This window comes from Octopus bimaculoides, chromosome Z, assembly GCF_046866305.1.
Source record: "Octopus bimaculoides isolate indiv1 chromosome Z, ASM4686630v1, whole genome shotgun sequence".
Taxonomy (NCBI): domain Eukaryota; kingdom Metazoa; phylum Mollusca; class Cephalopoda; order Octopoda; family Octopodidae; genus Octopus; species Octopus bimaculoides.
The window spans coordinates 36,897,428-36,905,811 of NC_142944.1; positions in this window are offsets into that span (position 1 = coordinate 36,897,428).

The window sequence follows — 8,384 nt, forward strand, 5'->3', positions numbered from 1 at the left end:
TCCTTCTCGAATCCACAATTATGGAATGCAATGAGGTTATAATAAGGAGGAATTTCATTGGCTATGCCCCTATACCCGTATACGTTAGCAGTACCTCTAAACTCGTTTAGGAAAGTGGGTTATACATCATTAGATGTACACCTAACTTTCCTATATTAAATTAGAAGTGAACGGAACGCAGAAACTCCAAACTGATCAACAACAACAAATATTTATTTTATGGTGGAAAATAAACAGCTTCCAATTGTCCGGTTTCTGAGTAGCCTGAATGTAGATGTACTGTCCCTAGAGATGAATCGTTGTAGAGACAACTTGGTTCAACCACACTCAATGAGAGCTTGTTTAGACGTCTTGCTTGGTCACTGTCTGGCGTGGTAAAGAGACAGAATAGAAGCGGTAAAGAGACAGAATAGAAGCGGGAACGCTTGGATGTTGAAATCCACGCATGCGTGGTTAAGGATTCAGCAATGGCGACTATGCCTTTTTGGCGCCAATATGACGTCACTACACTCGTATACATTTGTGATCTTGTCTCAGTCTTACATTTCATTATTTGTAGATGTTAAGGCGGCGACCTGGCAGAATCGTTAATGCTCAGCGGCATTTCTTCCTGCTTTACATTCTGAATCCGACTTTGCCTTTCATCCTTTCGTCTTTTCAGGATTTCAGGCCTTGTGTTTCATGGTAGAAAAAAGTATCTGTTTAATCTATAATGTAAGGCGTCCTAGCGATGACTATCCTATCAAGGACTACATTATTCAATGTTTCACTCTCATTTTCCAAGTCATTAGAGAGAGGTTTAAGTAGATGCGCGTGGTTTAAGGGTTAAGGGTGTTGGACTCATGATCGTAAGATTGTGGTTTCGATTCCTGGACCGGGCGGTGCATTGTGTTCAAGAGCAAGACACTTCTTTTCACATTGCTCCAGTCCACTCAGCTGGTTAAAATGAGTAGCCCTGCGTCAGACCAGCGGTCCAGGAGACGGATCCTATGAATCTATATGACTCGGGAAGGAGAGAGTGATTTAGCTGTTATAGATAACATATTAATTAACATTTTATAAGTAAATATTTAATGACAATGTTTCCTTGTTGAAATGTGTGTTTTTGGGGCCAAATTATTAAATATACACCCCATTGCTTTTTAAGCTGGCAGGGAGGGATTTCGGGAAGATTGGACTGCTATATCTAACATAAAGGTTTCCACCAGAGAAGAAACATTTTTTTTTTTCAATTTTTAATTATATATACAAAAAAAAAAAAAAAACGTCGAAATATAACATTAGACTCTTATTGATTTGATATAAATTTCATTCTAGAAACTTTCATTTCTATCGTAGGCTAAAAACGATTGTAATTAGCCGGAGTATACAAGATTTCAGAAATCCTTTGAGTCGTTTCCTTTCACTTTCTTCACGAATACAGTCATTAACTCTTAATGACTTATTTTATCATTATCACTGTCATTTTAATAAATCACTTTATTGTAATTTGTGACGGTCACTATGCCAATAATAAAATAACAAATACACGCACTGGTTCTATTTTACTTCTTTTATTATTTTTATCAATTGGTTAACCATTTAATCCAGCTAACTAATCGATTGTTTGATTTCTATCTTGGTAAATAAATAAATCAGCTAGATATGTCAAAGTGTTTTCGTCACCAGGTCAGTTATTAATAATTTAATCTCACTACGTTAGCCTGCACTTAGCTGTATATTTTTCATGCAGAAGGCATCCCTGATAAACTAAACTTCACTGAAAAGATCACATAAGAACGAAACATGTCTAAGGTGATCTCGGTATTATACAAATATTACACCACCACCCTCTATCACATGTGTCCATTTAATCGATTTAAATTTCTGAGTTCTTTCCCTTTCCACATTAATTATCATTAGTGTTAATGAGCTTTCTCATTTTAATTGCAAATTATTTTTTTGTCCCACTACATTAATGTTAACTTGCATTTAACTTAGCAGCCTTTAGTTTCCTACATCATGATTTTACGAGTGAAAACCTCTAACCATGAACAAGGGAGGGACGCTGGTGGTGAGCGTACGCAACGACCGAGTATTGAACTAGACACCACTTGCTTCGACTATAACCATTTCACTCCTCACAATGTCAACAGTTGTCTTTGTGCCTTGATTAGGAACGATAGCTGCTGCTGTTGCTGTTGTTGTTACTACTACTACTACTACTACTACTACTACTACTCACCGCCATCACTGCCACCACCACCACCACCACCACCACCACTACCACTTCTACTATTGTCACCATCACTACAACTATTACCGCCACAGCCACCATCGCTGCTGCTGCCGCCGCCGCCGCCGCCGCCACTACCACCACTATTACTATTACCATCATCACTACTACTAATACTACTACTACTGCTACTGCTACCAACGTCAACACACCCTACTACTACTACTACTACTACTACTACTACTACTACTACTACTACTACTACTACTACTACTACTATACTACCACTACTACTACTACTAATAGGGGAGAACAAAAGAAGTAAAACAAACTCAAAATATAAAAGAAAAAAAGAGAATGAACAAAACCTTAGAAGCCTCAAAGAAAAAAAAAATCTGGAAAACAAAATAAAATAACAAAAAGTGGTGTGGGTCATAGGTAGGTCATGGCACGGAATGTTGTTGTTGTTGTGATATAGATGTGTGTGATTATGTGGGTAGGGTGTTGTGTAAGCTGGCTAACATTACACTCTCACTATTTCCCTCTACCTCTCTCTTTCTCTCATATGTACATATATGTATGTATGTATGTATGTATGTATGTATGTATGTATGTATGTATGTATAGATAGATAGATAGGTAGATAGATTTTTTACTCTCTTTTTCTCTTTCTTTCTCACCCCTTTCTCTCTCTAGGTATGCAAACATGCATACATACATACATACATATATATATATACATATATATATATATATGGATATGTATATATACATACATACATATATATATATATATATATATATATATTTATATATATACATATATATATATATATATATATATATATATATATATATATATATATATATATATATATATATATATGTATGTATATGTATATGTATATATGCACGCATACATACACATGGATTACTATAATATATATGATGCGTAGATATAAAATACATATAAATATATATATATATATATAAATATATATATACATATATATATATATATATAAATGTATATACGTGAATGCATGCATACATACATACATACATACATGCATACATATATACATAACAGTAAAGCAAACATAGAATGAATACCAGACTTTAAAAAGGGTAACAGTACTGGAGTCGGTTTTTTCAACTGCAGCCCTTCAAAGCGTTGCTCTAGCAAGGCTGCAGTCCAATGATTGAAACATGCAAAAGGTGTATGGGAGCGCGTGTGCGCGTGTACTTACATACATACATACATACATACATTTGAAACTAATGATAAATATGACTGCATATTGCAGTAGTTGCTTAGTACTAGGTTTAGATTTAGTCAATATACCTATGATCAAATGTGTTCGGATAGTGACTCTATCATTTATTTATTTCCATATATTGTTTTACATAAAACTACATTATCCAATAGTTCTATCCATTTCAAGATAAAGAATAAGATTTTTTAAAAACTACACTTGACTGCTATCTCCAGCACGTCGAACAACTAATAGAAGGGGTTCCTCCCCTCCCTCCTCTCTCCCTATTATTAAATGTGTATTGGAGGTAGGTAAGGTAAGGAGGGCGACGTGTAATGGGACTCCTGATAGCAACTACCATTACACAGATAGAGGTGTGAGGTGTGTCAACATATGCACATAACACTACCTCACCTACCATCTCCTTCCATTACCCACAAAGCAACAAAGGAATCACCATTAAGCCGTGACACTACCTGCTAAAAATAGCAACCAAATCATAATTACTGTCTTAAGAACAAACGAAGAACGGGACGTCTACTTTACTCCTAGATATATGAAAGTTTCGACATCTTTGGAAATAGCTGTGTTGGGTTTTACTTGACCTAGAGTTAAACACAAGATCTTTCTCTTAAATCTTTTATCTTATGCATATAGAATTACATACATTATCTATCTATCCATCTAGATACATAGATAGATACACACACATACATGCGAATGTGCTGTGTATGTATATGTATATACATATACATATATATATATACATACATATATATATATATATATATATATATATATATATATATATATATATATATATATATATATATATATATATATATATATATATATATATACATATATACATATATATATATATATATATATATATATATATATATATATATATATATATATATATATATATTAATTATTAATTTTATTACTAATTGACGATTCCCTGCCCTGTATATCTATATATATATATATATATATATATATATATATATATAATATAATATAATATAAGGATAACATCTTTTTAAGAATTTATCAAGTAGTCAGCGTGAAAAAGACCTCATAAGGAAAAAAACCCATCATTTTTTTCCATAAATATATATAATATAATAATATATAATAATATATATATATATATATATATATATATATATATATATATATATATATATATATATATATATTCACATATATGTATAGATAGGTTAGGTGATACAAATTGGAAAATAGAATTCAAAATATGAGTATATATATAATTTCATGAGTATATATATATTTATTATTAATCGACAGAAGTTAGAGTGAATCAAGAGTATCTTGCACCGGCACTTATGTGCATGTATATACAAGTGTGTGTGTGTGTGTGTATGTGCGTATACACATATATACGTACATAAATACATACATTCACACACATAAATGCAAGCATTACCTAAATACATACAATATACATTTTTCTTACACACGATCACACATTATAATTATTCCCCCCCACTCCTATCTCCGATCACAGTGACTGCGGGAAAAGACCTGACCTCGCCGAACTGTGAAGACGAGAATTTTGACTGAAAAGTGAATCTATTTATCAGTAATATAGTGCTACTGCTGCTGTCGCTGCTGCTGCTGCTGCTGCCGTCTACCGTATTTAAGCTGTACTACCTTTAGATTCCTGGATCGGTGAAATTTAACACTTATCTTCAAGTAACAGCTACAATTACAGTTACTATTACAGTGACAACACCTACCATTTCTCCATTGGCCCGAATCTGATAAAGTGTTAATGATAATTCTTTCTGCTATAGGCACAAGGCCTGAAATTGTGTGGTATGGGTTAAGTCGATCACATATCCGAAAGGTTGAGTGGCAAAGACGATCTCGGCGACATTTGAACTCAGAACGTAAAGATGGACGAAACGCCGCTAAGCATTTTGTCCCGGCGTGCTTAAGGACTCTGCCAGCTCGCAGCCTTTTTGGATTTAATAATAAAGAAAAGTATCGTTTCATGAAATACTGAAAAACAAAAAGGACAGTAACAATTATATCAATACCATTATGGTACGAACAAGAAATGGAAGGTTTTCTATGTGGTCGCTCTACATGCTCGAGATATCTGCCAAATCTCTCTCAATCTTTGCACCACCCCTACCGTCTTAAGGAATCGAATTAAAGACGCATATCGAAAGCAAAAACACATTCTTTGAAAGATATCAGCAGCAACATTGATAAATTTCAGATATGAGCATGAGTTTCACAATCTGTTTTGACACGTATTCCATCAACGAGGAACAAATTAGACATTAGGTCGTCAAAGGACAAGCATCTCTTCCAATAGCCTGTTGAGGTACAGTTTGTTCAGTTTCTCCGGGTGTATATCCTAGGCCATCAACCAGGAAATACTTTCTGAGAACCTCCTTTCCTAGTCGCATAATGCTACATGTATGCAAACTTGATCCACGAAAGGATTTCGATATTTGCCGAAGCGATATGTGACATTCAGAGGTTGTTTGGATCGGGCTAAAGCCTTTACTCCCTTGTTTTCGCTTTAAGTAGGGGCGGTGTGAATCAATGTTGATGTAGAAATTCCGGGGATGAGTTAACAATTTTCGGCTTTTAGCATTAATAGCCTGGAACTTATCTGACGTCCAGTCGAGCCGGTCAAATGTTGGTATGAGTATATGTATATATTTGCATCTCAAAACGAGCTAGTCTACATCATTCGATGCAAACGAAGTTGCTGGTGTTACATCAGAATTTTCTTTCTAGAAAATATCTAAAGAAAAACTAACGTAGCTCATTCCCAGTTTTTGAATGGTCTTTGACTCTACTCATCCGCACTTTGACAGGTTTGATAGGGCTGGCGGTGTAGTCGCCGACGGCCTTACGACAAGTTGTACTGGATTACATATTACTAGTAGTACTAAGATTGACCTGACATTTTTAGGCAAATACACACGCTCTTCAAGGAGTGCGATTGAGCCAGTGCAAGGCCTTTCCTCACTTTAAAAAGCTTCTGACACTGACATCACAATTCTTAACATCACTATTACGTAATGAATAGTCTAGCTAGCAGTAGCTGAAAGGCAAAACACCCAAGGAAAACTTTCATGATGAAACAAAGACATGTTTCAGCGTGGGTTGTAAGTTCTCTGAACATCTGCTGTTATAGGCACCGGTCAGAAACATCTGTGTAAAAGAGCTTAGGCTCATAGCACGACTGAAAACCACATCCGTGAATTTCATATCTGAGACAACAATCAAGCATTGACATAGCTCGAAAGTGAGACGCAGTCAGCATATACGTATGTAGACATATACGTATGAATGTACATATGTTAGTATATGAGTATGTATATTTTACTCGTTTCAAGTCATTAGACTGCGGCCATTCAGGGATGCCGCCTTGAAGAATTTTAGTCGAACGATTCAACCCCGGTACTTATCTCTTTAAAGTCTGGTACTTATTTTATCCGTATATTTTGTCGAACCCCTAAGTCACGGAACCGTAAACACACCAGCACTGGTCGTCAAACAGTAGGGGGAACAAACACAGCTACAAAAATACACGTATAATGCACACACACACACACACAACGGGCCTCTTTCAGTTTCCGTCTACCAAATCTATTCACAAGGTTTTGGTCGGCCCGAGGTTGTAGTAGAAGATACTTGCCCAAGGTGCTACGCAGTGGGACTGAACCCTGAACCATGTTATGTACTTTGTTCGTAAGTAAGCCCGCACTTATACGTGTACGTATGCATGTACGCAAGCACGCTTGTATGTATGTAAGTATGAATCAGGAGCGGACGGAACCGTCGGTCAATCGGGCACTGCCCAAGGGCCCGGAGCTCTGAGGGGCCCGCACTCTATATGTTAACTCTACTAAAACACACATGGAAAGGGGGCCGGTAAACAGTTTTGCCCGAGGGCCCTTAATACTCTCAGCTCGTCCCTGGTACGAATATAAATTCTTAAACAGAGCAGAAGAATCACTAGTTTCGAAACTGTTTACCAAGAAAGACATCCTCATTCTCGCTGATTTTCGAAGTTATGTTCACATTTGCAGGATAACTAACCTCTATAACTGAACAAGATTTTTGTTTTCGGTCCCAAATAACTATGTCACATATGTTATATTTGCTCTTGCTAGAATATTCCTTGTGCTGATATGTATGTATGTACTCAACGATAGCGACGTTGTTTATATTTATAACAGGGCAGTCTTTTCTGCGGATGGCATTGTATATTGGCGGTAACATCTTTTTGCCACTAGAACATGGCTGTTCTATACAAGACTGTGTTACTGCATTTTAATCCCAGGAAAACGTCTTTTTCAGCTGGTTAACGACACATAACCTGTGTCCAATATATTGTGAGTAAGAGAGTGAATCACTCCCCTCCAGCTAGACCAGTAGACCATGGTTTCTGGGTCATTACCCGTCCAGTATTGTTACTACTTATATCTCGTTTAGTGATTTTAGAAGTAACTACTTTGCTCGCATTGTATATTGTTTTATTAATAACATCATATTGCAGTGAGAAGTAGTACCTTGATGACATTTTGGACAGCTGCAGATTGTTTGTACGGTCATCCACTAAAGGGTGGCATAATCGACACTTGTGGTTGCATATAGGATTACATATTACATCCTTGGATTGCAAAAGCATAATTTTCAAGTTAACAAGAAACGCCCAACCATAACCTTTGCGCCATATGCAGTGTTTCTCTTCCAGCCCTTGTAGAAGAACGCAAATCCTCTAACTCTATTGTTATATGAAAAATCATCTCCAAAATGAATGTTTCATGAGGAGTTCACAGCAGACTCTCCGGAAGTTATTTCATTTTCAGACTTGACTGCTGTATTTGCTACTCATGATTGAGTGACATCATGCG